The sequence below is a fragment of the Schistocerca piceifrons genome, unplaced genomic scaffold, assembly GCF_021461385.2.
Source record: "Schistocerca piceifrons isolate TAMUIC-IGC-003096 unplaced genomic scaffold, iqSchPice1.1 HiC_scaffold_954, whole genome shotgun sequence".
NCBI classification, from domain to species: domain Eukaryota; kingdom Metazoa; phylum Arthropoda; class Insecta; order Orthoptera; family Acrididae; genus Schistocerca; species Schistocerca piceifrons.
Genome location: NW_025729228.1, coordinates 432,501 through 437,500, shown reverse-complemented (window position 1 = coordinate 437,500; position 5,000 = coordinate 432,501). Strand labels below are relative to the sequence as shown.

The 5,000-nt window shown below is 54.3% G+C and overlaps 1 non-coding gene across 1 annotated transcript in view; it reads right to left on the bottom strand.

Annotated features, from left to right (window-relative positions):
* The window catches only part of LOC124773524, a 1,909-nt gene extending 35 nt beyond the window's left edge, over positions 1-1,874 (bottom strand). Inside the window, exon 1 of the ribosomal RNA XR_007014768.1 lies at positions 1-1,874. This exon is cut by the window's left edge and continues 35 nt beyond it. This is a non-coding gene — a ribosomal RNA (small subunit ribosomal RNA).
* Between the last annotated feature and the right edge of the window lie 3,126 nt (positions 1,875-5,000).

Sequence of the window (5,000 nt, the reverse complement as noted above, 5' to 3'; positions counted from 1 at the left end):
TGTTACGACTTTTACTTCCTCTAAATGATCAAGTTTGGTCATCTTTCCGGTAGCATCGGCAACGACAGAGTCAATGCCGCGTACCAGTCCGAAGACCTCACTAAATCATTCAATCGGTAGTAGCGACGGGCGGTGTGTACAAAGGGCAGGGACGTAATCAACGCGAGCTTATGACTCGCGCTTACTGGGAATTCCTCGTTCATGGGGAACAATTGCAAGCCCCAATCCCTAGCACGAAGGAGGTTCAGCGGGTTACCCCGACCTTTCGGCCTAGGAAGACACGCTGATTCCTTCAGTGTAGCGCGCGTGCGGCCCAGAACATCTAAGGGCATCACAGACCTGTTATTGCTCAATCTCGTGCGGCTAGAAGCCGCCTGTCCCTCTAAGAAGAAAAGTAATCGCTGACAGCACGAAGGATGTCACGCGACTAGTTAGCAGGCTAGAGTCTCGTTCGTTATCGGAATTAACCAGACAAATCGCTCCACCAACTAAGAACGGCCATGCACCACCACCCACCGAATCAAGAAAGAGCTATCAATCTGTCAATCCTTCCGGTGTCCGGGCCTGGTGAGGTTTCCCGTGTTGAGTCAAATTAAGCCGCAGGCTCCACTCCTGGTGGTGCCCTTCCGTCAATTCCTTTAAGTTTCAGCTTTGCAACCATACTTCCCCCGGAACCCAAAAGCTTTGGTTTCCCGGAGGCTGCCCGCCGAGTCATCGGAGGAACTGCGGCGGATCGCTGGCTGGCATCGTTTATGGTTAGAACTAGGGCGGTATCTGATCGCCTTCGAACCTCTAACTTTCGTTCTTGATTAATGAAAACATACTTGGCAAATGCTTTCGCTTCTGTTCGTCTTGCGACGATCCAAGAATTTCACCTCTAACGTCGCAATACGAATGCCCCCGCCTGTCCCTATTAATCATTACCTCGGGTTCCGAAAACCAACAAAATAGAACCGAGGTCCTATTCCATTATTCCATGCACACAGTATTCAGGCGGGCTTGCCTGCTTTAAGCACTCTAATTTGTTCAAAGTAAACGTGCCGGCCCACCGAGACACTCAATAAAGAGCACCCTGGTAGGATTTCAACGGGGTCCGCCTCGGGACGCACGAGCACGCACGGGGCGGTCGCACGCCTTCGGCTCGCCCCACCGGCAGGACGTCCCACGATACATGCCAGTTAAACACCGACGGGCGGTGAACCAACAGCGTGGGACACAAATCCAACTACGAGCTTTTTAACCGCAACAACTTTAATATACGCTATTGGAGCTGGAATTACCGCGGCTGCTGGCACCAGACTTGCCCTCCAATAGATACTCGTTAAAGGATTTAAAGTGTACTCATTCCGATTACGGGGCCTCGGATGAGTCCCGTATCGTTATTTTTCGTCACTACCTCCCCGTGCCGGGAGTGGGTAATTTGCGCGCCTGCTGCCTTCCTTGGATGTGGTAGCCGTTTCTCAGGCTCCCTCTCCGGAATCGAACCCTGATTCCCCGTTACCCGTTACAACCATGGTAGGCGCAGAACCTACCATCGACAGTTGATAAGGCAGACATTTGAAAGATGCGTCGCCGGTACGAGGACCGTGCGATCAGCCCAAAGTTATTCAGAGTCACCAAGGCAAACGGACCGGACGAGCCGACCGATTGGTTTTGATCTAATAAAAGCGTCCCTTCCATCTCTGGTCGGGACTCTGTTTGCATGTATTAGCTCTAGAATTACCACAGTTATCCAAGTAACGTGGGTACGATCTAAGGAACCATAACTGATTTAATGAGCCATTCGCGGTTTCACCTTAATGCGGCTTGTACTGAGACATGCATGGCTTAATCTTTGAGACAAGCATATGACTACTGGCAGGATCAACCAGGGAGCTGCGTCAACTAGAGCTGAGCAGCCGGCCGCCCGGGAGTGTGTCCCGGGGGCCCGCGCGAACACGCAAGCGTTCGCTCAATCATTCTGCAAACAGGAGGAGGCTGAGCTCCCCTGCACAATACACCTCGAAACCCTCTCAGGTCCCGGCGGCGCGCAGCGCCGTCCCAAGTACTTGGTCGGGTTCGAGAGAGGCGCAATCGCCCGGAGTTAGGCGAGTAGACGCTTTCGGTGCGACCACCCGTGCTCCCAACTGAGCTTGCCGCTGCCGACAGAGGCCCGGGAGCGTGCTGTCGTGGCATTGCCGGCGGGAGACAACACGCGCCACCTACGGTGACCGGCAGCTCCAACGCCAGCGCCACAGAAGGACAAAAGCCCCACTTGGGTGCCGAAGCGAACTCTCCCAGCACAGCGCACGCGCCAACACATCCGCACAGCTGCGATACAAACCACCAGCGAGAACCGCTGGGGCGACCGAGCAGCAGACGGCGTCGCGGCGCCGAGCGCCGGGCGGCGGCGCATCCTCAACGCACACAGTCCTCAATCGGACCAGCACACTGAAGATGTCCACCGCGCTTCGCACCGGGCCCGCGAGGACCTACTTTGGCCGCACGGCGCCGCGCGCAGGGTGCGCCGGCGCGCAGCTGCGACGCCTGCCGCGTCCGTCGGCCGGCGCGCCTGCCACTGGCCGCCCCCACCAGCCGGCTGTAGCGCGTGCGCCCACGCACCGCGCGGCCAGCACGCCGGGAGGCGCCCCCTCACCGGCCGGGGACGGTCCCACCCAGCCACCGCCGCGTATCGCTTCACACCCAGATGCCGTTCAGTTTCATCGGCATGGTGGGTATCGCTGGAACAACCGGTTAGTACCTCAACCTATCGTCGCCATCACCGATTCACCCCTAGCGAGAACAACCGCACCACAACGGGTTACCATTTCTTCATTTGCGTAACTTCACCAGAAAACGTAGGCGTCCATCGCCATTAGCAACTTCAACGATTATTGCATGCCTGTGTCAGGTGTCACGCCACACTACGTCTGCCCACATACACGCAACAAAATGTGCACGCCTAGACAATACGTGGAAGGTGGCCCCCGTACGTATGCGATGTCCATTGCTCGAACGACTGTCAACCGGCCTCTGTAGCATGTCGCAGATATGGAACGCGGTGCACCATGCTATCACGGTGTTTGAGGAGAGACGACTAGGCCCGAATACATCAACAGACAGCTCATGCTGATCGCCATCCACGGCGTCCGTTCCTCCCACACGTCTCTATGGCGTACCACACTGCAATCCAGCTCTCATAGGGAGACGACACGTAGCTGCGTGCACAATATTTGCACTGTATGGTCCGCCGTTTTTGGGCGCAGTCGTTGTACGGTCACACATGTGCCACGATGTATCATTCAGTACATAAGGACGAATGTGCAGTACAGATTGTGGTTTATGCGTACGACATCAGCGGACAGTTGACACAGGCCGCACCACAACGTAGCCTGAGTACGTCGCATGCGAAGGGCATTGAACATGCAAACTTCTCACCAACCAGCTTGCGAAGGCAGGGGGCAAGGTGGGGACGTGGGGAGGGGTGGGGCGGGGGGCGGCATGTACGTCCTGCTGCCATCCACATTACAGTGTACAGCAGGAGCATGTGGAAAGTCAGCAAGACTTGCAAGGTGTTTAACATGAAGCGATACACAGGGGAGCGGGCAGTGCGAGTAGCGAACTATATTGCGAGGGTTGCGGGTGGGCAACACTACACTAATTGAACGAGTCGTATAACAATTACAGAGCAGGTTTAGGCGACAACGTGGGTTACGTTAGCGGACAACGTGGGTTACGTTAGCGGACAACGTGGGTTACGTTAGCGGACAACGTGGGTTACGTTAGCGGACAACGTGGGTTACGTTAGCGGACAACGTGGGTTAGGTTAAGGCACAACGTGGGTTACGTTAAGGCACAACGTGGGTTACGTTAAGGCACAACGTGGGTTACGTTAAGGCACAACGTGGGTTACGTTAAGGCACAACGTGGGTTACGTTAAGGCACAACGTGGGTTACGTTAAGGCACAACGTGGGTTACGTTAAGGCACAACGTGGGTTACGTTAGGGCACAACGTGGGTTAGGTTAGGGGACAACGTGGGTTAGGTTAGGGGACAACGTGGGTTAGGTTAGGGGACAACGTGGGTTAGGTTAGGGGACAACGTGGGTTAGGTTAGGGGACAACGTGGGTTAGGTTAGGGGACAACGTGGGTTAGGTTAGGGGACAACGTGGGTTAGGTTAGGGGACAACGTGGGTTAGGTTAGGGGACAACATGGGTTAGGTTAGGGGACAACATGGGTTAGGTTAGGGGACAACATGGGTTAGGTTAGGGGACAACATGGGTTAGGTTAGGGGACAACATGGGTTAGGTTAGGGGACAACATGGGTTAGGTTAGGGGACAACATGGGTTAGGTTAGGGGACAACATGGGTTAGGTTAGGGGACAACATGGGTTAGGTTAGGGGACAACATGGGTTAGGTTAGGGGACAACATGGGTTAGGTTAGGGGACAACATGGGTTAGGTTAGGGGACAACATGGGTTAGGTTAGGGGACAACATGGGTTAGGTTAGGGGACAACATGGGTTAGGTTAGGGGACAACATGGGTTAGGTTAGGGTACAACATGGGTTAGGTTAAGACACAACATAGGTTAGGTTAAGGCACAACATAGGTTAGGTTAAGGCACAACATAGGTTAGGTTAAGGCACAACATAGGTTAGGTTAAGGCACAACATAGGTTAGGTTAAGGCACAACATAGGTTAGGTTAAGGCACAACATAGGTTAGGTTAAGGCACAACATAGGTTAGGTTAAGGCACAACATAGGTTAGGTTAAGGTACAACATAGGTTAGGTTAGGTTACACGTTGTTGTAAGGAAAGGTGTAGGGGGGGGGGGCGGGGGCGGGGGCGGCAGGTTCGTTGATAGTGATTATAGTAAGTGAATGCTTGTGACATGATGAGATTTGTCACGTCAGGATGCACCTTTGGCTTATTAGAGGCGGCGCTCCAATTCTATGCTTGTGTCAGACCTGTGTCTTTGACTCATGTCATTGTTTGTGCGCTGTGACAGGAGGTACTAT